Raw genomic sequence first — 19052 nt, 5'->3', positions numbered from 1 at the left:
TATGTACTATATTCTCTGTATATTCTCCTCAGTGTATATAGTATAATCTCTGTATATTATCCTCACTGTATGTTCTATATTCCCTGTATACTGTCCTCACTATAGATACTATATTCCCAGTATACTGTCCTCCCTGGATGTCCTATATTCCCTGTATGCTTTCCTCACGCTATGTACTTTTTTCCCAGTATACTGTCCTCACTGTATGTCTTATATTCCCTGTATACTGTCCTCACTATATGTATTATATTCCCAGTATACTGTCCTCACTATATGTAGTAAATTTGCAGTATCCTGTCCCCACTGTATGTCCTATATTCCCTGTATACTGTCCTCACTATATGTACTATATTCCCAGTATACTTTCCTCACTATATGTACTATATTCCCAGTATACTTTCCTCACAGTATGTCCTATATTTTCTGTATACTGTCTGCACTGTATGTCCTATATTCCCTGTATACTGTCCGCACTGTATGTCCTATATTCCCTGTATACTGTCCTCATATGTACTAAATTCCCAGTATCCTGCCATTACTGTATGTCCTATATTCCCTGTATGCTGTCCTCACTGTATGCCCTATATTCCCTGTATGCTGTCCTTACTGTATGTACTATATTCTCTTTATATTGTATTCTCTGTATGTCTTATATTCCCTGTATTCTGTCTTCACTATACGTACTATATTCCTTGTATACTGTCCCCACTACATGTACTATATTCCCAGTATACTGTCCTCACTATATGTACTAAATTCCCAGTATACTTTCCTCACAGTATGTCCTATATTTTCTGTATACTAGGCTCATTGTATGTCCTATATTCCCTGTATACTGTCCTCACTGTCTGTACTATATTCCCTGTATGCTGTCTTTACTGTATGTACTATATTCTCTGTATATTATATTCTCTGTATGTCTTATATTCCCTGTATACTGTCCTCACTGTATGTCTTATATTCCCTGTATACTGTCCCCACTATATGTATTAAATTCTCTGTATACTGTCCTCACTGTATGTCCTATATTCCCAGTATACTGTCCTCACTATATGTACTATATTTCCAGTATACTGTCCTCACTATATGTACTATATGCCCTGTATACTGTCCTTACTATATGTCCTATATATGTAAAGGATCTGCCAGGCACAGCGGGGTTAACACCCATAGGTAATCAGTCGGCACCTGAGTCTATGTCTCTGAGACTGACTCCAGCTTCCACCACTCAGGCTGGCAGGCTTAGGAGTGGGAGAGCCTATCGCAGCCTGGCCAGACTCAGCTAGCTCCCGCCCTCTGTCTATTTATACCTGCCTTTCCTGTTCCTCCAGTGCTTGTGATTCTTCTCGTGTGGTTTCCTGGCCCAGCTACAGCTCCTGACTATTGGATCCTGCTCCATACTGACCCTGGCTTACTGACTACTCTTCTGCTCTGCGTTTTGTACCTCGTACACTCCTGGTTTGACTCGGCTCGTTCACCTCTCTTGTTGCTCACGGTGTTGCCGTGGGCAACTGTCCCATTTCCCTTAGCTTGTGTACCCTTGTCTGTTTCGTGCACTTACTGAGCGTAGGGACCGCCGCCCAGTTGTACCCCTTCACCTAGGGCGGGTCGTTGCAAGTAGGCAGGAACAGAGTGGCGGGTAGATTAGGGCTCACTTGTCCGTTTCCCTACCCCTATCATTACATAATCACAAGCCTGTTACCTAGTCTACCCTGGTCCCTGTGTCTACTATGGACCCCCTTGAGACCCTGGCCCAGCAAATGCAGGGTCTCTCCCTACAGGTACAGGCCCTGGCTCAGAGGGTCAACCAGCCTGACACTACCATGGTAGTGCCCCTCACCTCACCCCTTGAACCCCACCTCAAGTTGCCTGACCGGTTCTCAGGGTACAGGAGGACTTTTCTCTCCTTTCGGGAGAGTTGTAGGCTTTACTTTCGCTTAAAGCCTCACTCCTCAGGTTCTGAGAGCCAGCGGGTGGGTATAATTATGTCCCGGCTCCAGGAAGGGCCCCAAGAGTGGGCCTTCTCCTTGGCTCCTGACGCCCCTGAACTTTCCTCCGTTGATCGCTTCTTTTCTGCTCTCGGACTCATTTATGACGAGACTGACAGGACTGCCTTTGCCGAGAGTCAGCTGGTGACCTTACGTCAGGGTAAGAGACCTGTTGAGGAGTATTGTTCTGACTTTAGGAAGTGGTGCGTAGCTTCTCGGTGGAATGACCCTGCCTTAGGGTGCCAGTTTAGGTTGGGTCTGTCGAACGCCCTGAAAGACCTGCTAGGTTGCTATCCCTCTTCTGACTCCCTAGACCAGGTTATGGCTTTAGTGGTACGACTTGACCGACGTCTCAGGGAACGACAACTTGAAAGTTTTTGTGTTTTCCCCTCTGACTCCCCCATGATGCCTGCCGAGGTCCCGTTGCTTCGCTCTTCCACGGAAGACTCGGAGGTACCTATGCAACTCGGGGCCTCCGTGTCCCCCCGACAATGTAGAGAGTTCCGCAGGAAGAATGGTCTCTGCTTCTATTGTGGGGATGACAAGCATCAAGTGAACACCTGTCCTAGGCGTAAGAATAAGCAGCCGGAAAACTTCCGCGCCTAAGTGATCATCGGGGAGGTCACTTGGGCGCACAGGTATTTCCCGTAAATATGAAACATAATAAAATCTTGCTTCCCTTTCAGGTCTCTTTTGGTGGTAGGTCTGCTACCGGCAGTGCCTTCGTGGATTCAGGGTCTTCTACTAATATCATGTCTGTGGAATTTGCTATGTCTCTAGCTATGCCTTTGATTGATTTGCCTAAACCTGTTCCGGTAGTGGGTATCGACTCCACTCCTCTTGCTAATGGTTATTTTACACAGCATACCCCTGTTTTTGAACTCCTTGTTGGCTCCATGCATTTGGAGCAGTGCTCTGTACTGTTGATGCAGGGATTATCGTCCAATTTGGTTTTAGGCCTTCCCTGGTTGCAGTTGCATAATCCCACGTTTGACTGGAATACTGGGGAGCTTACCAAATGGGGTAATGAATTGACGTCATGTTTTGCTGTTAATTCCATTTCTCCCCCTGAGGTGGTGAACACGCTACCTGAGTTTGTGCAGGACTTCGCTGATGTTTTCTCTATGGAGGCATCCGAAGTGTTACCTCCTCATAGAGAATACGATTGCGCTATCGAATTGGTACCAGGAGCTAAGCTCCCTAAGGGTAGGATATTTAATCTTTCTTGTCCCGAACGTGAAGCCATGAGAGAGTATATCCAGGAATGCCTGGCCAAGGGTTACATTCGCCCCTCTACTTCTCCGGTAGGTGCTGGCTTCTTCTTCGTAGGGAAGAAGGATGGTGGTCTTAGGCCATGCATTGACTACCGTAACTTGAATAAGGTCACTGTAAGGAACCAGTATCCCCTTCCTTTGATTCCTGATCTCTTTAATCAGGTTCAGGGGGCCCAATGGTTCTCTAAGTTTGATCTACGGGGGGCGTATAACCTTATCCGCATCAAAGAGGGGGATGAGTGGAAGACTGCGTTTAACACGCCCGAAGGTCATTTCGAATACCTTGTCATGCCCTTTGGGTTGTGTAATGCTCCTGCGGTCTTCCAGAATTTCATAAATGAAATGTTAAGGGATTACCTGGGGGTTTTTCTTGTAGTGTACCTTGATGACATACTGGTGTTTTCCAAGGACCTGTCCTCCCACATTGAGCATGTCAGGAAGGTGCTCCAGCTCCTTCGGGAAAACAAACTGTTTGCGAAAACCGAAAAATGTGTGTTTGGGGTACAGGAGATACCATTTTTGGGTCAAATCCTCACTCCTCATGAATTCCGCATGGACCCTGCCAAGGTCCAGGCTGTGGCGGAATGGGTCCAACCTGCCTCCCTGAAGGCGTTACAGTGTTTCTTGGGGTTCGCTAATTATTACAGGAGATTTATTGCTAACTTCTCGGTCATCGCTAAGCCTCTTACGGACCTCACTCGCAAAGGTGCTGATCTCCTCCACTGGCCCCCTGAGGCTGTCCAGGCTTTTGAGGTCCTTAAGAAGTGCTTTATCTCGGCCCCGGTGCTGGTTCAGCCCAACCAAATGGAGCCATTTATCGTGGAAGTTGACGCATCCGAGGTGGGAGTGGGGGCTGTCTTGTCCCAGGGTACCAGGTCCCTCACCCATCTCCGTCCCTGTGCCTACTTCTCCAGGAAGTTTTCGCCCACTGAGAGTAACTATGATATTGGCAACCGCAAACTCTTAGCCATTAAATGGGCATTTGAAGAGTGGCGCCACTTCCTGGAGGGGGCTAGGCACCAGGTAACGGTCCTTACCGACCACAAGAATCTGGTTTTCCTAGAATCTGCCCGGAGGCTAAACCCGAGACAAGCTCGATTGGCGCTATTTTTTACCAGATTCAACTTTTTGGTTACCTATAGGGCTGGGTCTAAAAATATTAAGGCCAATGCACTGTCGCGTAGCTTCATGGCCAGCCCCCCTTCGGAGGTAGATCCTGCTTGTATTCTGCCTCCTGGTATAATCATTTCTTCTATTGATTTCTTATTTAGTCTCAGAAATCGCGGCTGATCAAGGTTCAGCTCCCGGGAACCTTCCTGAGGACAAGCTGTTTGTTTCCCTGCAATTCCGGCTAAGGTTACTTAGGGAAAACCATGACTCCGCACTATCTGGTCATCCAGGCGTCCTGGGTACCAAACACCTCATTGCCAGAAACTATTGGTGGCCTGGGTTGCCTAAAGACGTTAAGGCCTACGTCGCCGCTTGTGAGGTTTGTGCTAGGTCCAAGACTCCCAGGTCCCGACCAGCGGGCTTACTACGTTCTTTGCCCATTCCCCAGAGACCTTGGACCCATATCTCCATGGATTTTATCACCGATTTGCCTCCATCTCAAGGCAAGTCGGTGGTGTGGGTTGTAGTAGACTGCTTCAGTAAGATGTGCCACTTTGTGCCCCTCAAGAAACTACCCAATGCCAAGACGTTAGCTACCTTGTTTGTCAAACACATCCTGCGTCTCCATGGGGTCCCTGTCAATATTGTTTCGGACAGAGGGGTACAATTTGTTTCATTGTTTTGGAGAGCCTTCTGTAAGAAGTTGGAGATTGATCTGTCCTTCTCCTCTGCCTTCCATCCCGAAACTAATGGCCAAACTGAGAGGACTAATCAATCTCTAGAACAATATTTAAGGTGTTTTATCTCTGACTGTCAATATGATTGGGTCTCATTCATTCCCCTCGCCGAATTTTCCCTCAATAACCGGGTCAGTAACTCGTCAGGGGTCTCCCCCTTTTTCTGTAATTTTGGGTTTAATCCACGGTTCTCCTCCGTTTCACCTGGTAGTTCCAACAATCCCGAGGTAGAGGTCGTTCATCGGGAACTGTGCACAGTCTGGGCCCAGGTTCAGAAGAACCTAGAGGCGTCCCAGAGCGTACAAAAAACTCAGGCTGATAGAAGACGTTCTGCTAACCCCTTGTTTATGGTCGGGGATCTGGTGTGGTTATCGTCTAGGAACTTGCGCCTTAAGGTCCCGTCCAAGAAATTTGCTCCCCGGTTTATTGGGCCATATAAGGTCATTGAAGTTCTCAATCCTGTCTCCTTCCGACTGGAGTTGCCCCCATCTTTTCGAATACACGACGTGTTTCATGCCTCCCTCCTTAAACGCTGCTCCCCGTCCTTGGCTCCCTCGAGGAGACCTCCTGTTCCCGTTCTCACCCCTGAGGGGGTGGAATTCGAGGTGGCCAAGATTGTGGACAGCAAGATGGTCCAAGGCTCCCTCCAGTACTTGGTCCAATGGAGAGGATACGGGCCTGAGGAGAGGACTTGGGTACCCGCCCGGGATGTTCACGCTGGGGTATTGGTCAGGAAATTCCACCTTTGTTTCCCCAATAAACCAGGTCCACTTAGAAAGGGTCCGGTGGCCGCTCATAAAAGGGGGGTACTGTAAAGGATCTGCCAGGCACAGCGGGGTTAACGCCCATAGGTAATCAGTCGGCACCTGAGTCTATGTCTCTGAGACTGACTCCAGCTTCCACCACTCAGGCTGGCAGGCTTAGGAGTGGGAGAGCCTATCACAGTCTGGCCAGACTCTGCTAGCTCCCGCCCTCTGTCTATTTATACCTGCCTTTCCTGTTCCTCCAGTGCTTGTGATTCTTCTCGTGTGGTTTCCTGGCCCAGCTACAGCTCCTGACTATTTGATCCTACTCCATACTGACCCTGGCTTACTGACTACTCTTCTACTCTGCGTTTGGTACCTCGTACACTCCTGGTTTGACTCGGCTCGTTCACCTCTCTTGTTGCTCACGGTGTTGCCGTGGGCAACTGCCCCATTTCCCTTAGCTTTGTGTACCCTTGTCTGTTTGTCTCGTGCACTTACTGAGCGTAGGGACCGCCGCCCAGTTGTACCCCGTCGCCTAGGGCGGGTCGTTGCAAGTAGGCAGGGACAGAGTGGCGGGTAGATTAGGGCTCACTTGTCCGTTTCCCTACCCCTATCATTACAATATACTTTGTATATTGCCCCCACTGTATGTCCTATATTCCCAGTATACTGTCCTCACTGTCTGTCCTACATTCCCTGTATACAGTCCTCACTATATGTACTATATTCCCTGTATACTGTTCTCACTATAGGTACTATATTCCCTGTATACTGTCCTCACTGTATGTCCTATATTCCCTGTATACTAGCCTCATTGTATGTCCTATATTCCCTGTATACTGTTCTCACTGTCTGTCCTACATTCCCTGTATATAGTCCTCACTATATGTACTATATTCCCTGTATACTGTCCACACTTTATGTCCTATATTCCCTGTATACTAGCCTCATCGTATGTCCTATATTCCCTGTATACTGTTCTCACTGTCTATCCCAGGGGTCTCAAACTCGGCCGGGTAAGTGGGCCGCATATAGAAAAAATGGGAAGTTGATGGGCCGCATTACTTTCAAAATTTATACAATACAAAATTGTCAATCAATTAGTTATTTGATCTACTATAACACTATATTACTATCATAATAATACTACATTACTATAATAATACTATATTACTATAATAATAGTACATTACTATAATAATAATAATAATACTACATTACTAAAATAGCGCTAGGTTTAAAATTTTGAGATATTTCTCCACGTGCTTATTTCAGCAATTCAATTTTCCAGTTTGTGTCGCTAAATGCAGTCCGGCGGCTCAGTTGGCAGCGTTTGGCAGACACACATGTCAGGATTGGGCAGTCCCTTTTTAGACCGTGCCACAGTGCCCTCTAGATAATGCCACATTGCCCTCTGTAGATAATGCCACAGTGCCCTCTGTAGATAATGTCACAGTGCCCTCTGTAGATAATGCCACAGTGCCCTCTGTAGATAATGCCACAGTGCCCTCTGTAGATAATGCCACAGTGCCCTCTGTAGATAATGCCACAGTGCCCTCTGTAGATAATGCCACAGTGCCCTCTGTAGATAATGCCACAGTGCCCTCTGTAGATAATGCCACAGTGCCCTCTGCAGATACTGGACAGCAATGTCAGAGGCTTCCCCAGAGTCCCGGAGCAGAGCCTATACTAGCGTTTTGCCCGGGACTCCAGCTCTGGGGAAGCCCCAGACATACTAGCGCTCTGCCCGGGAATCTGCATATATGGACAGCGATGTCAGGGAATTCCGCAGAGTCCCGGAGCAGAGGCTATACTAGCGCTCTGCACGGGACTCTGGCTCTGGGGAAGCCCCAGACATCGCTGTCCATATGTGGACATCGATGTAAGGGAATTCCACAGAATCCCGGAGCAGAGCCTCCACTAGCGGCTCTGTGTCCCACGGGCCGCAGATGTCAGGGGCCACATGCGGGCCGCTTGCTTGAAACCCCTGCTTTAGAGGGTAATTTATTTATTTTTTAACTTTGTGTACATAAAAATAAACCTTTGTTTTACATCCCCTTAGGGGACTTGACCCAGCAATCATTGCATCGCTTGCATGATACTATTGCACTACTAATGTACTGAAGTATATCGGGATTCTGACAGACTCCTACTAAGCCCTGCCAGAGGCAAGTCTTAATACGAGTGCAGACATGGCAGACCTGGGGCCCCTCATTAGGGCCCCAGGTTGCCATGCCAATCATCAGCAGCCTGCGATCGCGCCGTTGTGTTGGGCGATGGACTATTAGAGGGGTTCACCCCTCTTCTTAACACCTCAGATGCCACAGTCGCTATTGTGAGCCCAGAGATAAGCAAAGCTGGGCAGAGGGCGATCATGATGATTCTGGGCCTGCAAGGGGTCAAGTAGAGGGGTATTGTGATTATAGATTAAGGAACGTTACTGGGGGTATTGGGGGTGGAGTTAGGGAATATATATATATATATATATATATATATAGGTAGTAGGCAAGGAAGCCATTTTATGGCTTGAAAAAGTTTGTGAGGAGAAGGTGTGTGCAGCCAGTGTCAGGGTAGCCATCAGTTTTTGTGTCGGTTTAGGGCCTAGACTATAGATGGAGGGCTTAGAACAGTTGCTGGAGAGGATTAGGGTACAGGCAGTGGGGAAGGGGCTAGGGTTGGTGCAGGAGCAGTTAGGGGCCCTTGTGGGGTCTCCTTTAGGGTGTCCCCCCAGGGCTCTGCATTCCTGAGCGCCTCAGCCCTACATCGAAGTTTCCACGGCGCAGACTGAGTGTGACCCCCCCCCTTACCTGCTGTGGAGGTTCCGGAGGCCAGGAGCAGTGGTGTAGACGGTCCGAGGCCGGTGGGAGAGATGGCGGCAGTTTCCGGTGTGCGGGTGAGGGCAGCAGGAAGGAGCAGTCGGGCCCCTGGCATCCAGAGCAGCGTGCGGCGGGCAGTCGGCCCGTGTGACCGCAGTTGAATGAAGAGGCCGATAGAGCAACATGGGCCCGGTCGGCAAGAAAGGCTTCCTTCATTGGCGGTTCAGCAGACAGAGGCGTCTTCTTCTGCCTCCAGCACGGCAAGCTCACCTGGAGAGCCCGCCTGGAGCTCGTCCAGGGGACAGGAGGCAGGTCAGGATGGTGCGGCTGCCGGGGTGAGTGTTCATGGCGCTCCCGCAGTGCCATCTGCTGGATGGGAGGCATGAGACAGTATTACACCAGAGGCGTAGCTAGGTTCTCCAGTACCCGGTGCAAAGATTCAGTTTGGCGCCCCCCCCCCCCCAACCTCTTTCCCGACATCTCCTTCCCCCTCGCAATGTTTGTTTTCTCTACCAGTCAACGTGTCATTTCTTTTCCACATTTCTTTTTATGTAACTCGAGCATAAAAACATTTGTACATTTTACAAGCAATATAGTTCAATACACAACACCAGAATAGTGCTCAGTACATAAATACAGCCCCAGAACCAAGCTCAGTACATATATACAGCACCAGCACAAATACAGCTCAATTTAGTGCAACCCCTGACGTATAGGTTCACACTAAATTGTTTCCAGCTCCCAGCATGGTCCGAACAATGGTAAGGATATGCTAGGAGATGCTGTTTCATAAAAATAAAAAAAATCATACCACCCATCATCTCGCTGCAAATCATACAGTGACTACAGTGCTGATTAGAGGCAGAATGAACATTTACTTTAAGTGACTCACCGGTGACGTCTCAGATTCTAGTTCTTTTTCTCCATCCGGTCCAGACCTTTATGATGACTTCTCCCGGTCACAACCCATTTCTGCAGTTTGCTTCTCAGATGTCTTCAGCTTCTCACTTTTCCTACATTTCTACACCTATAAACAAAGATAAAGTTCTCATTATACCACACACTACGCCCCTAAATACAATAGCGCCATACACTGCACCTCTAATTATAATAGCACCATACACCATGTCCCACACACACACACACTGTGCCCCCTGTAGATGGTGCCTGCCATAGAGCACCCTGTAGATAGTGCCCCCATAGAGCCCCCTGTAGATAGTGCCCCCATATAGCCCACCTCTGTATAGTGTCCCACATATAGCTCCCCCTATAGTGCTCTACAGATAGCCCACCCTGTATATAGTGCTCCACAGATAGCCCACCCCAGTATATAGCCCCCCTGGTAGATAAAGCCCCCCCCTGTAGATAAAGCCACACCCGTAGATAATGCCACACACTTTTTTTATTACGATAAAATAACAAACTATTCAAACTCACCTTAATCCCGTTCCCACGCCGTCCGGCAGCAATAGAGACCTGCTCTCTTCTGCGCAGGTCTCCTGGGGTTGAACGCTTCTCTGTCAATCAGCGCCTTTCAACGATGCAAGCGCCGCAAAGTATCGAGCCACTTCACTTGTAGAAAGGCGCTGGCTGAATGGCCGGCAGTGGTCGATTAAGTAGACCATGGGCCCTGGGCTGTTCCACAAACTTGGGCCCCCCTTCCCCACCGCCACTCTGCCGTGTCTATAGTGAACAGCACCTTTTTGTGTGAGCATTGACAAATGGTTGTTACGATTCCCCTTGTTAAAGGGCTGTGTCCCTACATACTGACAGTCTCCAACCATCGCTGACAGTATCACACTGTGTAGGGACACCTCCTCCTGACAATGGGAATGGTAACACGCATTTGTCTATTAGCTCTGGGTACACAGAAATATGTAGAATACAAGAATTACCTGCAACAGACATGTCAGGAGAGGAGATCCCCTATAGATCCAGTGACGTCTTCTCTGATGGGAGCCGTTTTCTTTTATTCTCCATCTGACGCAGACCGTTATGGCGACTTCTCCTGATGAGACATCTTTGCCCATCACTTCTGCAGCCATTTCCAGCCCCTATAGAAACACACAAATATAGACACCAAGGCCCAGGACCATACATTAAAGGGGTAGTGCGGGCACAGACCGTTTTTTATACTGATGACCTATCCACGTGCCTGGACAACCCCTTTTACTCGTAATGTCGCTGCAGAATTTACATTGTCCATTAACGTTGGACATTATCTGTCTATGAGTTCCAAATTAATGAATGCTCTCTCAATGGTGGATCTGAGAGAGGCCGGCCGGCTGGAGAGAGACCATGACACGCAGCTTCAGTGTTCAAACAGTCTCTGCCCACAGGGGGCGATCCATCTTTATTTATAAGAAAATGAGAGTAGGTGGTGACCTCGTACTTGCAAAGCATGAACATTCTAAATATGGTAATATCCCAAAACTCCACATATATCTTTAGCCATAAGAAATACAATGTCAGCACGTTTTCTCACGTTGCCTTTGTTAGGGTATGTTCACACGAGGGCGTCCGTAACGGCTGAAATTACGGGGATGTTTCAGCCTGAAAACATCCCCGTAATTTCAGCCGTAACGGCATGTGCATGCGCTTGAACGCCGCGTCCATTACGGACGTAATTGGCGCTGCTATTCATTGGAGTCAATGAATAACGGCTCCATTTACGGCCAAAGAAGTGACAGGTCACTTCTTTGACGCGGGCGTCTATTTACGCGCCGTCATTTGACAGCGGCGCGTAAATATACGCCTCGTGTGAACAGACAAACGTCTGCCCATTGCTTTGAATGGGCAGATGTTTGTCAGCGCTATTGAGGCGCTATTTTCGGACGTAATTCGGGGCAAAAACTCCCGAATTACGTCCGTAAATAGGCCGTGTGAACATACCCTTACAGCTGAAATGCAAAGCCATAAACTAAACGACTTGAAATAGAATAGCCATCCCCCCATGTAGGCTCTTGTGTCAGCAGATCTGTGAGCTCCAGTGACAACTGTCTATAGCACTTTTTGGTTCACACATAAAGATATCAAAATATTTTTGACAATACTAATAAAATTGGACCACAGACTAGATTATAGAATACCTACGGACCCCAGACCTTCTAAACTATTGCATTCTCCAAACCAGACCCCCTAAACAAATACAGACCCCCATCACAAGCACCCTGAATAAATACAGACCTCAGACCGGACCCCTAAATACGGACACCAGACCTGACCCCCTACACTAATAATGACACCAGACCTGACTCCCTTAATCCAGACCTCAGACCAGACCCCCAAAACTAATACAGACCCCTAAATACAGACCCCATAAACGAATACAGATCACACCCCCAAATACAGACCCCCTAAATGCCGACACCAGACCTCAAACTAAAACAGACCCCCTAAATACCGACCCCAGACTACTTAAACTAACACAGAACCCTACATATACAGACCCTAAATCCCTTAAACTGATACAGACCCCAGACCAGACCCCCTATATACAGACCCCTTAAACTAATAGACACCAAACCTCCTAAATACAGTCCCCAAACCAGGCCCCCTAAATACAGACCCCACACCAGTCCCCCTAAATACAGACCCCACACCAGACCCCCTAAATACAGTCCTCAAACCAGGCCCCCTAAATACAGACCCCACACCAGACCCCCTAAATACAGACCTCACACCAGACCCCCTAAATACAGACCCCACACCAGACCCCTAAATACAGACCCCACACCAGACCCCTAAATACAGTCCCCACACCAGACCCCTAAATACAGACCCCACACCAGACCCCTAAATACAGTCCCCACACCAGACCCCTTAATACAGTCCCATTAAACAAATAAATCCCCTTATACTTACATAGTCAGTCTTCTCTGTGGAGTCGCTGCTGCTGAAGACCTGCGGTCATGTGACCAGCAGGTCTCTAAGCAATAGTAAGAACTTCAGAGATGAGGTCATGTGACCAGCAGGTCTCTAAGCAATAGTAAGAACTTCAGAGATGAGGTCATGTGACCAGCAGGTCTCTAAGCAATAGTAAGAACTTCAGAGATGAGGTCATGTGACCAGCAGGTCTCTAAGCAATAGTAAGAACTTCAGAGATGAGGTCATGTGACCAGCAGGTCTCTAAGCAATAGTAAGAACTTCAGAGATGAGGTCATGTGACCAGCAGGTCTCTAAGCAATAGTAAGAACTTCAGAGATGAGGTCATGTGACCAGCAGGTCTCTAAGCAATAGTAAGAACTTCAGAGATGAGGTCATGTGACCAGCAGGTCTCTAAGCAATAGTAAGAACTTCAGAGATGAGGTCATGTGACCAGCAGGTCTCTAAGCAATAGTAAGAACTTCAGAGATGAGGTCATGTGACCAGCAGGTCTCTAAGCAATAGTAAGAACTTCAGAGATGAGGTCATGTGACCAGCAGGTCTCTAAGCAATAGTAAGAACTTCAGAGATGAGGTCATGTGACCAGCAGGTCTCTAAGCAATAGTAAGAAGCGGCCGTACTGCTGACTGCAAGGAGTGAGGGGAGGCCGACATGACAGGATAGGAGGGAACAGGTGAGGAAAGGGTTAAGGTTATGTGCAGGGAATGAAGGGGAGGGGATTGGAAGTGAGGAGGGAGGGGGAGTAGGTCTCGGGCTTCCCGCTGTTTTCCTCAGTGCGAGGGAGACAGTGAGAAGTGAGACATCACAGGAGTAGCAGCAGCAGCAGCAGCAGCAGCAGCAGCAGCAGCAGCAGCAGCAGCGTGTGTGTGTGTGTGTGTGTGTGTGTGTGTGTGTTCTTACCTGATCGTGGGAGATGGCGTCCTTCAGTGAACTTGTGGAGCGGCTCCGGGCGGCAGCTGATAATCAGGACGTCGGCTGGTTTGAGGAGCAGGTGACGAGACTTGTGGGGATGACTGTGCCCCAGGCTGCTGGGCCCCGGCGCTCTCATCGCGCGGTGTCCAGGGAGGGGGAAGGGGCGGCTTCCTATCTATCATCCCCTGCTGTTTTGTCCTTGGATCTAGGCAGCCCTCTGATGCTCAGCCCTCCGGATAGTGGAGTGAGCAGGCCCGTGCCCCAGGCTGCTGGGCCCCGGCGCTCTCATCGCGCGGTGGCCAGGGAGGGGGGAGGGGCGGCTTCCTCTCTATCATCCCCTGCTGTTTTGTCCTTGGATCTAGGCAGCCCTCTGCTGCTCAGCCCTCCGGATAGTGGAGTGAACAGGCCCGAGGTAGTTACGCCGGGGGTGGTGCCTGCTCGCAGGTCACGGCGTACACGACCCCCAGCGAGACTTAGCCCAGAGGAAATCCCGCGGGTTCGGCGCCGCCGGGGAAGCCCCTCCAGGGTCGCTGCAGGCCGGTCCCCAGGGAGAGCGGCATCCCCTAGGGGGTCCCGGCCTGGCAGAAATCCCCAGCCGCGGCGGTGCTTGGCGGTCAGGGGGGGGGTTGGCTCCTGGCTTCCCCAATACCCCCCCCCATCTAGTGTGGTTCATGATGCGGTGATGTCGGCAGCCCCGCCTGGTGAAGTGCCAATCAGGGGGCTGTCTGCTGCGAGATCTGAGTCCGGAAGACTGGCGAGTCTGGTGGGATGTGGAGTGCGGTCGGAACTGTGGATACCGCATAACGGGCAGCAAGTGGCTGGCCCTATCAGCGTCGGGGCCAATATGGAGGCCGGCCCTTCGGGACAGTCTGGTCGGGGATCTCCGTGTTCGCATTGTAGGTGCGGGCAGCGGTCGCAGATAACGGGTGACACGGATGAAGGAGACGTGGTTGAGGATCGGCGTGGGCAAGTTCGTCCGGCTGGCGGGATCACAGCGCCTGAGCAGCCAGGTGGGTGCTCTTCTTCTTTTCCTACTCTTACTCCGCGCATGGGGGGTGGCGCGGGGGATGCGGCGGGTTCTGGGGCAGTCGTCGGGTCTGCCGGGGGAGGTGGTAGCGGTCTCGATGACATAGTGGAATGTTTGCGTGAGCTGGTTAGCAGATTGGATAGGTCGCAGGCCCCGGTATCGGCGGGGGTGTCCCCGGTTGCGGTTTGGTCGGCGCCGCCGTTGGTAGTGCAGCCGCATGATAGGGTGCAAGTGGGGGGCTCGGCGGGGGCGGTGGCTGTGTCAGTGCAGACAGACGGGGCTCAAGAGGCTGACAGGGTGCGCTTGGATGATAGAGCAAGAGGGGAGGTGTATGTCTGTTTTGAGGGGCCGTTGGGGGCGCATTTAAAACAGGAAGTTCGGGAGCGTATTTGGAAAGACGAATATGTGGAGATATTTTCCCTTCTTCCGTTGGTAAAATTTAATTTGGACAAAGGGAAGAGGGATGAGAGCAAAAAGGAAGAGGAGGAACGTCGCCGTTATCGGCTTATCCCACAAACTTTTGTGAATTGGCTGCAGGCCTTTGCGATCTTGGCTAGTGTGGTGGGGGAAAAGGCGCCGGAAAATTGTTCCGCGCTTTTTTGCTATATGGATGCTATCGGTGAGGCGCTTCAGGCTTATGGCGGTATGGCGTGGCTGCGTTATGATGAACAATTTCGGCAGCGGAAGGCGGTTCGGCCCGGCATTAGATGGGATCAGAAGGATATCGCATTATGGTTGAGGGTGACGGCTCCGGTTAAGCCGGGACAGTCCTTTCCAGGGAGCGGAGGGTCTGCAGGGCAGGTCGGTCAGTCTGGTCAAAGTTCCGGTTCAAAACTCGGTTTTTGCTGGCAGTTTAACGACGGCCAGTGTAAATTTGGGGCAACGTGTAAGTTCAAGCACGTGTGTTCCCATTGCAGCGGGTCATCTCATGGCGCATCAAGGTGTTTGCGAAAAGGCAAGAAGGGAGGGGGATCAGGGGGTTCAGCTGGTCAAGGGGGTGACGCCGGTCAAGCTGGAAAGGATGGCCCCCTTTCTAGGTAGATACCCGGATAGGGATGGGGCGCAATTGATTGCGGATGGTTTTAGCGTGGGTTTTGTAATTCCTTCTCCTCCTTATGATATTCCAGTGACTCGCCGGAATCTCCGGTCCGCTTACCAGCATGCGGGGGTGGTGACTGAAAAACTTCTTAAAGAAGTGGGTTTGGGTCGCATGGCTGGGCCTTTTGTTGAACCACCGGTGTCGGATCTTGTTGTTTCCTCGTTGGGTGTGGTGCCGAAGCGGGAGCCAAACAAGTTTCGGTTGATTCATCATCTTTCTTTTCCCCGGGGTGCATCGGTTAACGATGGTATTGATCCGGTATTGTGTTCGGTGGTGTACGCGTCATTTGATAAAGCGGTGGCGCTGGTGCAGGAAGCGGGCGCAGGTGCTTTGTTGGCAAAAACCGACATTGAGGCGGCTTTCCGGTTGCTGCCGGTTCATCCCAAGAGTCAACCGTTGTTGGGTTGTTTTTGGGAGGGGAAGTTTTTTGTGGATCGTTGTTTGCCAATGGGCTGTTCCCTGTCTTGCGCCTACTTTGAGGCTTTTAGTTCTTTTTTGGAATGGGTAATTAGGGATGTCGCAGGTGTGAATTCAGTTATTCACTACCTGGATGATTTTTTGTGTGTTGGCCCAGGCAGATCAGCGGTGTGCGCCAATATTTTGTTTGCCTTGCAGAGAGTCATGAAGGAGTTTGGAGTCCCGCTGGCTCCTGACAAAACGGAGGGGCCTGTTACGGTTATTCGTTTTTTGGGCATCGAAATTGACTCGGTTTTAATGGAATGCAGGCTTCCGGAGGATAAGTTGGTGGCTCTTCGTTTGGAGGTTCAGGCGTCGTGTCGGCTTAAAAAGGTCACCTTACGTAGTCTGCAGTCATTGTTAGGGAAGTTAAACTTTGCATGTCGGATCATGCCTATGGGCAGGGTGTTCAGTAGGCGGTTGGCGGCGGCGACTGCTGGTGTGAGGGCTCCGCATCACTTTGTCAGATTGAGAGGGGAGCATCGGGACGATTTGGAAGTGTGGCATCGGTTTTTGGGACAGTACAACGGCAGGTCCTTGTGGATGGCTGGGGCTTTCGATTCCGTGGATCTGGATTTATTTACGGATGCGGCTGGAGGGGGCTGTTTTGGTGCTTATTGTGGTGGCCAGTGGTGTGCTGGGGGATGGCCGGTTAGTTGGGTGGAAAGTGGTTTGACAAAGAACCTGGCCCTGCTCGAGCTGTTTCCCATCGTGGTCGCTGTGACCATTTGGGGGGATAGGCTCAGGGACAAGAAGATTCGTTTTCACTGCGATAACCTAGGGGTGGTGTTGGCTATCAATAACATCTCGGCGTCTTCTCCTCCGGTGGTTCAACTGTTGCGGCATTTGGTGTTGGTTTGTTTGTCATTAAATGCTTGGGTGGTGGCGGTGCATGTGCCGGGGGTTGAAAATTGTGTTGCTGATGCCCTTTCTCGCTCACAGTGGGATCGTTTTCGTCAGCTGGCGCCGGGAGCGGATCGGCATGGTATGTCCGGATCATCTTTGGGAGTTGGTCTCTCTGCGGCAGGAGCATTGATTGAGCGATCCTTGGCGAGTTCTACATGGGCAGCGTATAGGGCTGGCTGGGCTCAATGGGAGCTTTGGTTGAGAAGTTTGGGTGACGTCCGGTCAGACCGGGACAGGATGATGGCCTTATTGTATTGGTTGGGGGATGCGTATGAGTCTGGTGTGTCTGTAGCGAAAGTGAATAAGTTTGTGTCCGCTGTGGCATTTGGCTTGAAATTGCATGGCGAAAAAGACGTTACCAAAGAATTTTTGGCGGTTCAAGCTTTAAAAGGTATTCGCAGGGGAAGAGGGTCGGTAGATCGGCGGCGGCCAGTTTCTTACCGAATTCTTTGCCTATTAGGAACGGCCGTGGAGTTGGTTTGCAGTTCAGCCTTCGAAGTCCGGTTGTTTCGCTTGGCTTTTTCATTAGCCTTTTTTGGGGCTTTTAGAGTGGGTGAATTGGTGTCACCAAGTGGGTTGCGCGCGGGGGGACTGAGTCAAGAGGATGTGGAGTTGTTTGCCGATAGAGTGGAGATATTGCTGCGCAGGTCAAAAACGGACACGGCGGGTAAGGGGACGCGAATTGTGTTATTTGCCATCAGGGGCTCGGCGGTGTGTCCGGTACAGTGTATGTCTGCTTTTGGGGTACAGGTGGGGGTAATGGGGGTTCCGTTACTGCGGCATGAAGACGGGTCCTTTTTATCCAGGTTTCAATTTGGGCAGTGTTTAAACGCTGTTTGCTGGCAATTGGGTTGCAGTCAGCTGAGTATTCTTCCCATTCGTTTCGTATTGGCGCAGCAACTGAGGCGGTGCGATGGGGGTTGGATGAGGCTGGGGTCAGGCGTATCGGGAGATGGGAGTCTAACCGTTTTCGATCTTATGTGCGGCCTCACTTGCTGTCAGACTGTTAAGAAGCTGCTGGGAGGTATGTGGTGCTGGTGGAAGATGGAGTGTGATTGGGAGTTGTAAGAAGTGTGTGTTTATTTCTTTCACAGGTTCGCGTCCTTTGCTGGTGTGGATCCTGGGGCACTCCTTTGTGTACTGGGGCGCATTACGGGCGGAGGTTCGCCCGGATGGTCGTCAACTAAGGATTCCGCGGGAGGATGCTATCCTGCATTGGCTGGGTTTTCGGGGAATGGTTTGGTCAAGGGTACTACCGGAATTCCAGGTGTATACGCAGCTAGACCGGGTTCCCGAAATTTTAGTTTTACATGTTGGGGGGAATGATTTGAGTGTTCGCCCTTTTCGAGATTTGGTGAGGGATATTAAGCACGACTTGTTGTGTTTATGGGCATTACACCCGGGCCTGATTATAGTATGATCAGATATTGTACCAAGAAAGACATGGCGCTTGGCCCGATCCGTGGAGAGACTTAATAAGGCCAGAATAAAAGTAAACAGGGCTGTGTCGGCATTTGTGGCAAGAAATGGAGGTGTTGTGGTCAGGCATAGGGATCTGGAAGGGGGGGTAGGTTGTTATTGGAGACAGGATGGGGTGCATTTGAATGAGGTGGGGATGGATTTCTGGAGTTTGGCCCTAGCAGACGGGATTGAAAGAGGTGTGTTGGTGTGGAGGAGCTCACGGCCTTGAGGCGGTCAAGGTCCATGTCGCAGTGGCGGGGGGAGTCCTTGAGGTTGGTCAGTAAAACTGGTGGGGGGGTCGCATCAGGGGTATGCGTCCCCCAAAAATAGGTGGAAGGCTTCTTAGGGTGTTACCCCTTTGAAGTGCTTTATGGAAAAGCCATCTGCAAGAAGGTGCCTTCGAGCCGGTTTACGGCTGGAGGTAAAACAAGTGGTGGTGGCAGATGGCTACGTTTTTTATAAGTCGTGGTAACCTCAAGGGCTTCCCCTGGTCAATTATAAGGTGTTATTTATATTGACCCTGTTAAGGGTTTGGTATGTGTATTCTGGTAGAATTTCCAATGTTTGGGAATTCTAAGTTATTTAAAGTTTGGGTTATAAAATTTTCTAATTTTATAAAATTTATAATAAACGGC

This window comes from Rhinoderma darwinii (assembly GCF_050947455.1).
Source record: "Rhinoderma darwinii isolate aRhiDar2 chromosome 11 unlocalized genomic scaffold, aRhiDar2.hap1 SUPER_11_unloc_5, whole genome shotgun sequence".
NCBI lineage: Eukaryota > Metazoa > Chordata > Amphibia > Anura > Rhinodermatidae > Rhinoderma > Rhinoderma darwinii.
The sequence above is the reverse complement of the archived record's forward strand: the minus strand, read 5'-3'. Positions refer to the sequence as shown.